Genomic DNA, 10,679 nt, shown 5'->3' with positions numbered 1-10,679 from the left:
GAGGTCCTATCTGGCTCTGGCTGCTGCCTGTTGATAACAATTTAAAAGTCTAGGCTATCATCTGATGAGTGCTTTCTTGCATACCACACATGGTGCCAAGTGCTTTATGAGTGTTGCTCATTTCACTCTCAAACCTCCCCCGGGGGCCACTTCTCATGGCCATCTTATGGATAAGAAAAGGAAGGCTCAGAGAGGTAAGGTCACCTCCAAAATATAGTTCTTAAGTGGCAGATTCAAGCCCTAGGGTTTGTTTTTTCTTTACTCCAAAGACATTGTTTTTAACTGTCTATAATTCCACTTCCTCAGACCCTACTTTCACAAAGGAAACAAAGAATGACTTATTTGTCCTAGATCTTCCAGTAGAAGTGTCCTGGGTGTCATCCTCTCCAATCCCAGTTTATGGACAAAGTATGTGTTATGTCCATTGGGCAGCTGGGGTAATAGAGCCCCCCAATGCTCAATTGTATGTTGTTAGTCCAAGGAGATTCACAGCAAAATGGACTAGGCCTTTGCCTCGAAGCCGTGCACCCTGTCCACTGTTCACATGGCCTCTGAGAAGCATGACCTCCTGACACCCTCCATGGCCCTGGGTGACTGAGGGAGAAGTCACATCTCCAGGACATTCCTGCTCCATCCAAGCCAGGGACACAGAGACACTGGCTTGAGCCCTAGGACCTCTGGACAGGAGGTACCGAATTACACAGAAAAGGTGGGTAGGTGGAAACCAAAGGCTGACTGGTCCTTGGGAATGAGCTGCCCAGGACCAAGGCTGCTGAAGTGAGCCAGAGTGGAAGGCCTGTCTCCAAAACCAATCAAGCAAGTGTTCAGCAATGCCTAGCACTTTCCATCTGCACTTATGGGCACAAGATTTTATCTCCATTTTATAAATGGGAACCTGAGATCTCAGAAGGCACTGGCCTGGTTTCCTTTGGCCTATGGGTGGGAGAAATAGTCTTGAAGTTAGGCCACCCTCCCCCACCTGCTCACTCGCATCAGATTCACACTACTGTAACAATTTGCCAGAATTAGGCTCTCAGAGGTGGGGAAGGTGAGGTAGGGAGGAGAGGGTTGTCAGATTTATGGGGGGGAAGAGGCAATATGTGGAATGTACTTAAAATTTATTGTTTCTCTGAAATAATACTTAATGGGGCATCCTGTATTTTATCTGTCTACCCTACAAATGAGGGAGAGAGGAGGTAGAAGCAGGGAAGAAAGGGAAGAGGAGGATGGGCTCATTCTCTTGGAAGACTGTGGTAGCATCAGCAATGTGGGTCCAGGGGTCCCTGGGAGTGGTTGGCCCAGCATCTCTGGTGCAGGATGGAGGCAGAAGGCAGCACTACCCTTGTCCCCTGCGGGAAAGCCTCCTACACTGCAGCAGGCTCAGAAGGAGGATGAGGGGTGGACCCTTTACACCCTTGAAGCTGAGGCAGCTGTCAGCAAAGGATGCCGTCAGTTGCTCGACCTCCTCTACTGCCACTCAGAGAGCTCCCTCACTTGACCTCTCTGGGTCCTCCTCTCCCTGGTTTGGCTATACCAGGGAGAGGCCACCTACATTTCCAGGGTAAGGATTTCCTATGGTACAGATGAAGCACCCCATTATAGGGCCAGGTGGGGCCTTCTACCTCTCCCACTGCCCAGCTTTCAGGACCCAGAGCCTGCACATCATGGCAACAAGCACTTTCACTTTGGAAATGCAGCCCCCCAGCCCCGTCAACCTCCAAGATCCAAAATGGGGGAGGGCTTTGCCTGGTGTCTCACAGCTTGAAACAAAGAACAGTCACCTATAGGAGGAAATGTTGTAAATACAGATTTCCAACGAGGCTCAGAGGGTCTTGTCCAACTCCAGACACTCACCAAGTAGGGATATATAATCTTGGAAGGACACCATGGTCTAAGGAAGAATCTGGGACACCAACACCCACTGAGAGGTTCCTCCTGGGCTCCCATGGCCAGTGACACAGCCTGCCGGTATAGAATGACAGTATACTTCATGTATCCCCACCAGCTCCGTGGGAAGCTGGGCCAGCCTTTGAGCCCTAGGCCATTGCAGGCCCTTAGAGCAAAAGAAAATCCTGATTCTCCCTTATCCATGAGTATTTCCTCACTGCAGCTCTGGTTTGGAACAAGAACAGACAGAAATCCTCAGGTACTACAATAGAGCCCTGGTTTCCTTTGTTTCCCAAGTTTCCCTGGTTTCCCAAGTTACAACTTGGCCTGACAGTAGGTTCTATGTAGCTGTTAACTTTCTTTTTTTTTTTTTATAAAGATTTTATTTTATTTATTTGTCATAGAGAGAGAAGCAAGAACAAGCACAGGCAAACAGAATGGCAGGCAGAGGCAGAGGGAGAAGCAGGCTCCCTGCCAAGCAGGGAGCCCGATATGGGACTCGATCCCAGGACGCTGGGATCATGACCTGAGCCGAAGGCAGCGGCTTAACCAACTGAGCCACCCAGGCGTCCCAGCTGTTAACTTTCTTTTTTTTTTTTTTAAAGATTTTATTTATTTGACTGAGAGAGACACAGTGAAAGACGGAACACGAGCAGAGGGAGTGGGAGAGGGAGAATCAGGCTTCCCACTGAGCAGGAGCCCGATGTGGGGCTCGATCCTGGAACCCCAGGATCATGACCTGAGCTGAAGGCAGACACTTAACGACTGAGCTAACCAGGCACCCCAACTTTCTTTCTTTTTTTTTTAAAGATTTAATCTTTCTGACAGAGAGAGGGAAAGGGAGAAAGAGAAAAGGAGAGAGAGAACAAGAGAGAAGCAGACTGACTCTCCGCTGAGCAGGGAGTCCAATGCTGGGCTCGATCCCAGGACCCCAGGATCATGACCTGAGCAGAAGACAGATGCTTAACTGACTGAGCCACCAGGCATCCCGTAGCTGTTAACTTTCATAGGAGAACACAAGAACATGTTCTCCTATGTAGAGAAATGTGCTAATATCAAGAGGGAGGCAGGGCACCTGGGTGGCTTAGTCATTAAGCATCTGCCTTCAGCTTGGGTCATGATGCCAGCATCCTGGGAGCGAGGCCCTGCTCCGCGGGAAGCCCGCTTCTCCCTCTCCCACTTGCTCTGCTTGTGTTCCTGCTCTCACTATCTCTCTGTCAAAATAAATAAATAAAATCTTTTTAAAAAAAAAAGTAAGAATGAGGGACAGACATGAGTTCTATAATGGCACACACAATCCTATTTTCTAAAACACTAACAGCAAATGCTCGAGGATCGGGGATTCTGTTCTATACACAAACAAGTAATGCTGAGAACAGCTCTTAAAAGGAAGACAGCAAAGAGTCAAATGTAGAGTGTGGCTCTTTATAGACATGCACTTGGGAAATTCCAGTGCCATCTTGGGACACCTACACGCAGTAATAGTTGTCTATCATACACCGGTAAGTCCTGTGGTGACTGTGTCTTAGGAAGATACTTATGAAGGAAGGAATCTCTAAGTAGACCCAGGCTTTCTGCAACCAGAGGGACAGAAGCCATGGTGCACAGGTTCCCTCCCCCATAATCATATCTATCAAGCTCTCTCTGGGGTGAGTGGGCCTTCCCAAGCTTCACTGGAAATCCTGTAGTTTCATCCAGCTAAATCTGGAGACCTGATCAGGGGATCTAGAACCCCTCTCTGGGCTGACTCCCCACCCCAAGCTCTGCCCAGAATAGCCCTGGGGAGGGAGCGGAGTAACAGGAAGAGAGTCCCCAGACCCGCAGCTGGGCCTGAGTCAAGGCCCTCACCTCACTCTCTTCCACATCATTGTTGAGCACAAAAGCTTCCAGGCCGAACTCCAGTGTCTCATCTTGCTGGGACTAAGGGCCAGACCTGGGGCTTCCTGAGAGGCACCTGGAGGACAGCCGGGATCTGGAGGGACCATTAACTCAGACACTGGCCAGAACAAGTTTCCTGGGAAGCCATGAGAGACTTCTACTCCAGGAACTTCTTGCCCCTGAAAGCCCACATTAAATAATGTCCACCCCATTCCTAGAGCTCAGGGACCATTGCACTTAGCCTGAGCAAAGAGCAAATGCTAGAAAATCAGCCCCAACTGACAAGACTCTAAGGCTGTGGCAGCCTCTCGAAGCTTGCACCCTCGCTGGGAAGGACAGCCCGTCCTTTGCCAAACTCACAGCCCAGGCGGACACATTCAGACCCAGACACGTTCCAAACAGGCACAAAAAAAGGCTGGTCATAGGCAATCAAGCCCAACAAGACAGACCTCTACACCAGGTTACACCAATGGTCCAGTGAAGCAAGACTCCAGGGTTGGGATAAGCCCCCTGCCCTCGCCCTCACTCCCCTGCAGCCTCACAGACCCTTGGTTGAAGACAAAAGTGTATATCCTCTGGGAGTAGTTCAGGTGCTGTCTCTGAGAGCCATACACTCATCCACAGAGTTTCATGGCCCAGTTTGACAGTGGTTGGATGCGGGCTTCAAGAGTCTGCCATGAGCCTTCTACATAGGGAGGGGATAAGCCATCTGAGGGAAGAGAGGGAAGAGAATTATTCCCAGCAAGTAGTCATGGTCACCTCCTAACAAGCATCTACCACATGCCTTGTAGGCAGCAACCATAGTTCCATTTATTCCTGAATGGTCTGAGAAGTGTTTGCTATAACCCATTTTATAGGTGAGATGATGGAGGTTCAGAGAGGTGGTTGAACTTCAGTTCTCCTACCCTGGTCTCACCTCCCAAATGGGTGCACCCCTGTCCTACCAAGGGCTGAAGACTGAGGCCCAACACAATGGAACAAAGGGCTCACACTCTGCCCTCCTTAGGCAATCCTCAGGGGTCCACAGTCCACTCCCACCACGGCTACACACACCAGGCTGAGACTCACCTCCAGTACCTGGAGGGTCACCTACATGGGGTGGGGGTCCCAGAGGATGGTGTCATTTGGAGAGCTCTGTGGGGTCCATGATGGCTGCAGCAGAAGTGTTCGCCTCCTCCCCAAGGAGCAGCCTTGGCTGGATGACTGCCCAGGAAGGGGCTTATAGGTCAAGGCAGAATGGTGGGTTCCCCCAGCCAGACTGAAGGGCAAGCTCTGGGCAAGATCCCCTGGGGGAGACAAAGGCAGTGGGAAGGCCAAGGAGAAGCTGCTAAATAAATAAGCTTGATCAGCACTGAGTATCACCATAGCTGCTATTAGGGGCAAATTCATACATGCTATGTGAACTGCACAACCACTTCTGTTTTACAGATGTGGAAACTGAGGCAGGAAGTCCTGTTATCATCTGTCCAAGGTGCTTACATGCAGCTATCAGCTGCAGAACTCAGATTCAAAATCCCAAGCCAGGGCTCTTCTGGAAATATTTAATGGTTGAAATTTTTATATGGCAAGACTCAGAAGATATCAAACGACATTAAAATGAAAGCTGAATTTACCCTTACCCTCTCTCTACCAGAAACATCTTTTCATCTGTGTGAGCAACTGCTTAAAAGCCCACTCGTCCCTGCATAGGCCCAAGTGAATTTTTTTTTTACCATTTGGGCTGACCACATTGCCACACTCTCAGGAGTGATCATCTCGACCCAAGGGGCCTTGGGAAGACCAAAGACCAGAAAGGAGTTTTAGGGATTTATGTGTGTGTGTGTTTAAGAATTTAAGGTGGCTTAGCGGGTTAAGCCTCTGCCTTCGGCTCAGGTCATGATCCCAGGGTGCTGGGATTGAGTCCCACATCAGGCTCTCTGCTCAGCGGGGAGCCTGCTCCCTCCTCTCTCTCTGCCTGCCTCTCTGCCTACTTGTGATCTCTCTCTTTGTCCAACAAATAAATAAAATCTTTTAAAAAAAAGAATTTAAGGTATTTGTTTAGTATTTCCGAGGTTTTCACTGAATGACAGGCTCTGCCTTAAATGCCCAGGGTGCAAAGTTGGGGTGGGCCTCTGCCCCCCAAGTTGGGCCTGGCTGGGGAGCCCAAGCAGCAAGAAGTAGGACTGCCCTCAAGTCCAGGAGGGTCCTGTTCAGCCTGGGACAAGGCTGAAAGGCTTCCAAGAAGCAGGGTGAAGGTCACAAAAGAGAAGCTGTCCTCAGCTCTCAGCGGGGGGTGGAGTGGGAGTAGGGGGGGGCGGGACGAGAGACTCCAGGGCTGGAGGCATTGGGAAGTGAGGCCAAGGGTTGAAAGGCAACCAGCACAGCAACTCACACACAGGCCATTAGGAAAGAAGTTCCCTCCTCCAGGTATGCCCAGGATGTCTGGCTCCTGCTGCTGCTCAGCAGGACAGTGTGGGACAAGGTATCCTCAAGGAGACTCAGCAGGTACTCTGCTGGCAGTAGGGAGGCTCAGCTCAGGGAGGGCAGGGGGAAGAACCCCAGCTCCTAAGGGAGGCTCAATGCCTAGACCTCACCAAGCTACAGCAAGACACAGCAACACACAGAAGACCCCCTGGGATGGCCATAATGAAAAGAAACATGACCTGTCCCTACCGCCCCCCGCCACAAGCTTCCTTAAGTTGGCCAAGGTGGGACTGGAGAAGGAACGCCTTCACCTGGAGCCCATATGGCTAGTGGGGCACCGGCCAAATATGTCCATACTCCCCCATCCACCTGCTGTGCCTCCTGATTTTAGAAAGGACACCAAAGTCCTCCTGACTCATGAGGATTTAATAAGGCTAGTGAAGAGTTAATGCTGACAGAAGGCTTACCGCACAGGGGGCTTCATTTTCTCAGCTGTAGGATGGTGATGGTGCCTATTGCTTTGGCTCTTACAGACGTTATGTAACACAAGGCTTAGTGCAGGGCCTGGCATACAGCAAACCCTCCCTCCAGGTTTTCCGTGGGTGTCTTTCATAACTCTTGTCCAAGGGCTGGGGAGTGCGTGATGATGGAGGATGCTGTACGGCAACATGATCCTGTCTGGGAGGAAAAGTAGAGAAGCATGCATGGGGCAGATGCGATCAGAGCTGGACATTGAGGGCACTCCTGGCCGGTGGCATGGCTAGCACGCAGGGTACATCTAGGGAAAGGTGAGGTGTCCACGGAGGCAGGAATGCTGGTGCGCCAATGTGCCCTGGTGAGAGATAAGCCTGTCAAGGCCTGGAGGCTCTGACTGCCAGGCCGAGGTGTTCAGATGGGATTCTGCAGGCTGTCAGGAGTCACAGAAGGTATCAGAACAGAAGGCCCCTGGGGAGATTTCAGCCATCAGCATGATTAGAAGACTGTTTCTTTATGCACTGGGCATTTAAGGAGGTCCCAAGATTTTCATACAAATAAGACCCTCAGCTGCACTCCTTGGGATGGTCACCCGTTATTTCCTCTGAATAAATTCTTAGGAGTGGAATTCTTGAAGTATCTAATTGGCATAATTGATATCTGGGTTGGCTATCAGGTGGCGATTCAATCATTTATCCTTGAAAGAGAGGTCTCTTGATACATTAATAATAGCCAATGTCTGCGGAGCCCTGTGAGCCTGTCTTGAATGCTTTGTGAGCCATTTATCTTGTAATCCTGGCAGCAACTTCAGCAGGTCATTACAGAGAATTCTATGATGAGGAAACCAAGGCTCAGAGAGGTTAGGCAACTTGCCCATGGTCACACAGCCTGTGAGTCAGCTGCACACCAACTGTGTAGAGAACCACAGGCTGGAAGACAGGAGATACAGAATCAGAACTGGGCTGGGAAAGGGGGGGCTAGAGGAGAGAGGGTAGGTGGAGAAGGTAGGAGGAATGTTGAGTTATGTGGGTTGCGGGGAGGGATGGGGGCCAGACTGTGAGCTTGGGCCAGTGACTCCAACTCCAGGAAACAGGGACCTAGCCATGCTGTGATTGTAAAGAGTAAATGAGCAACACCACAGGAAGTGCTTAGCGTTGGACTTGACCCACACTAGAAGCAGTTCACTAACACATTGTTCTCCGTAACCCTGGAGGCAGTTTGAAACAGCCAGCAAGGGCATGTTGGGTGCTGCTGCCTCCTTGTGGTGATGCTGAGCATTCATGAAGGTGGCCTCTGGGTTCCCAAGTCCCAGAATGTTCTTGGACAAAGCCCTGAGGAAGTGGAGAAAGACAGGCCTCCTGCCCCCACTCCCAGTAGGGGTCTGGGCCCCCTCTTGGGCAGGGGAGGATATACTGGGCTGGAGGAAGCACAGAGGAGGCTCCCAAGCCAGCCCTAGAGGATCAGAGGGTACCTTGAGGGGGATGGAATTGAGTGGGCTGTAGTCAGGTGAGGGTGGGTAGGCCAGCAGGAAGCGGTGGGGAAAGGTTGGAAGGGGGTTCCCAGTTGGAGGGAACAGCGTATGAGAAAGCCCCAGTCAAGACAAATGCCAGATCCAAGAAACCTGAAATGAAGATATAGGGTAGGGGGAAAGGGTTGGGTCTATGGGTCTAAGAGCCACCTCAAGGAGTCTGGGCTCTGTTCTGAACATTTTAAGTGGTTGGCTAGATAGAAAAGCTGGGGGCAGGGTCCGGGGGAGACAAGCCAGAGGCTGCTGCCCTCATCCAAGCCTGGAGGGGACAGATAGGACATGTGGTGGCGGAGGACTGGGGCCAGAAGCTACATGAGTGAAAGGGAACACCCAGGAAAGAGCGAGAAGGGTCTGAGCCCGAGGATCAGGTGCTGGGGTAGCAGCTGAAGGTGGAAAGCTGGAGTGAAGGTTCTAGACAAGCAGGAGCTGCAGCTGAGACCACCTTCCCTTCTCCCTGCCTGTTTGGGAGAAGAAAGAGCAGAGCAGGGCTGTCTTAATCTGTGACCCTGCAGTCTGTGAGGCTTCTGCCAAGTCACTTGCCCTCTCTGATCCTAGATGTGGCTCTACACGGTGGGGAGGGTGCTGTGATCCTCCCCCCTTTTCCCCTGCCCGCAGGTTGGCAGGAGGGCCAGAGCAATGGTGGGCTGGTAAACATTTAACCTCTCACTCCTCAGGCAGGGGGACGCTGATCTGTTGATTTCCATCAGATAGATAGTCCCCTCATGACCTATTGCAGGCTACCCAGAGATCACTAAATGGGGGTTGGGAAGCAATGTGCAATAACTCTAACAAAGTATAGCCACCAAACAGATGCAAGAAATGCAAGTAACCTCGGGAGTGCAGATCATAGCAAAGCCTGCTAAAATCATCAAGAAGCTTTCAGTGTTACCACCTGTTCTTTTTTGCTTGCTTGGGTTTTGTTTTGTTGGCTTGTCTTTTTGAGATAGTAATTGACATGACATTAGTTTCAGTGTACAACATGATTTGCTATTTGTCAATTTAGTGTGTATTTGTGTTTCTTTTAAAGATTTATTTGAGAGAGGGAGAGAGCGCACAGATAAGCAGGGGGAGGGGCAGAGGGAAAGCAGGTTCCCCGCTGAGAGGGGAGCCCCCTGTGGGGCTCCATCTCAGACCCAGGAATCATGACCTCAGCCAAAGGCAGACACTTAACCGACAACCGATGGAGCCACCCAGGGGCCACAACCCCCACCCCCCACCCCGCCCCGCCATTATTTAATTTAAATAATGGCTGTGTTTAAAAGGATTCGGAAGGGACACCTGGGTGGCTCAGTTGGTTAAGCAGCTGCCTTCGGCTCAGGTCATGATCCCAGCATCCTGGGATCGAGTCCCATATCGGGCTCCTTGCTCGGCAGGGAGCCTGCTTCTCCCTCTGCCTCTGCCTGCCATTCTGTCTGCCTGTGCTCGCTCTCTCCCCCTCTCTCTCTGATAAATAAATAAAATATTAAAAAAATAAAAATAAAAAATAAATAAAAGGATTCGGAATAAGGTAAGGATCTTGGTTCTGGCCCCTGTGAGCCCCTCTTACACACCACTCATTGGCCCACAGTAAGAGGTTTTACAAAGTAAGCCTCCAGATGGGTCAGGTCTCAGGCATCCAGAAGAGGCCCCACTTCTGGCTAGGGGACTGCTGGGCCCCTGAGCAAGCATTAAAGGAGCAAAGGGAGAAGCACCCTGATTCCAGTGCCCCCAGGCAAGCCACGGGTTTGCCCACCACCCCACTGCTCCTGCCCATGTTCTCAGATGGCAGGCATGGGGCCTGCTCACTCCCTGGGTCTTCACCTCACAAGAGACCCAACACCAGCTCCTACTCTTGGAGAACTAATTTCCCCAGCCCCACCTCAGAAAAACCACGAGTGGTAGAGTCATTGGTGAGCATCTCTTTCTTGGGAAACTCCAGTAGGCACTGAGCACTCCTTTGACCCCACTGCCTAGGTCTGGAGCTAACACCTGCCTGCAAGACTCGGTGTCCTGAGCCAGTGGCCGTGGGTGAAAATGCGTGCTTAGGATGGACATCAACATCACCATGAGCACAGTCCCTGTCATTGGTGTGAGGGGGCTGGGTGACCGCTTCCACCAGCCAGACCGTGTTGTTAACATGGAGAGTGTGGGAGCATGGGGCACACTTGTACCTATGTGACCTCAAGCCTGTAGAGATGAGTTTTCCCATCTCTAAAATGGGGCTGATCTTATCTACTGCATGGGGTTCTTTTTTACAATTTAAATTAACATACAGTATATTCATGTAATATTAGTTTCAGAGGTAGAATTTAGTGATTAATCAGTCATATAGAACACCCAGTGTTCATTCCATCAAATGCCCTCCTTAATGCCCATCACCCACTTACCCCGCCCAGTCACCCCTCTCCCCTCCAGCAACCCTGTCTGCTTCCTACGATTAAGAGTGTCTTACGGTTTGTCTCCCTCTCTGATTTGGTATTATTTTTCCCTCCCTTCCCCTGTGATCCTGTTTCCTTTCTCAAATTCCACA

This window comes from Mustela nigripes, chromosome 8 (assembly GCF_022355385.1).
Source record: "Mustela nigripes isolate SB6536 chromosome 8, MUSNIG.SB6536, whole genome shotgun sequence".
Classification (NCBI taxonomy): Eukaryota; Metazoa; Chordata; class Mammalia; order Carnivora; family Mustelidae; genus Mustela; species Mustela nigripes.
Note: the sequence above shows the minus strand (reverse complement) of the source record.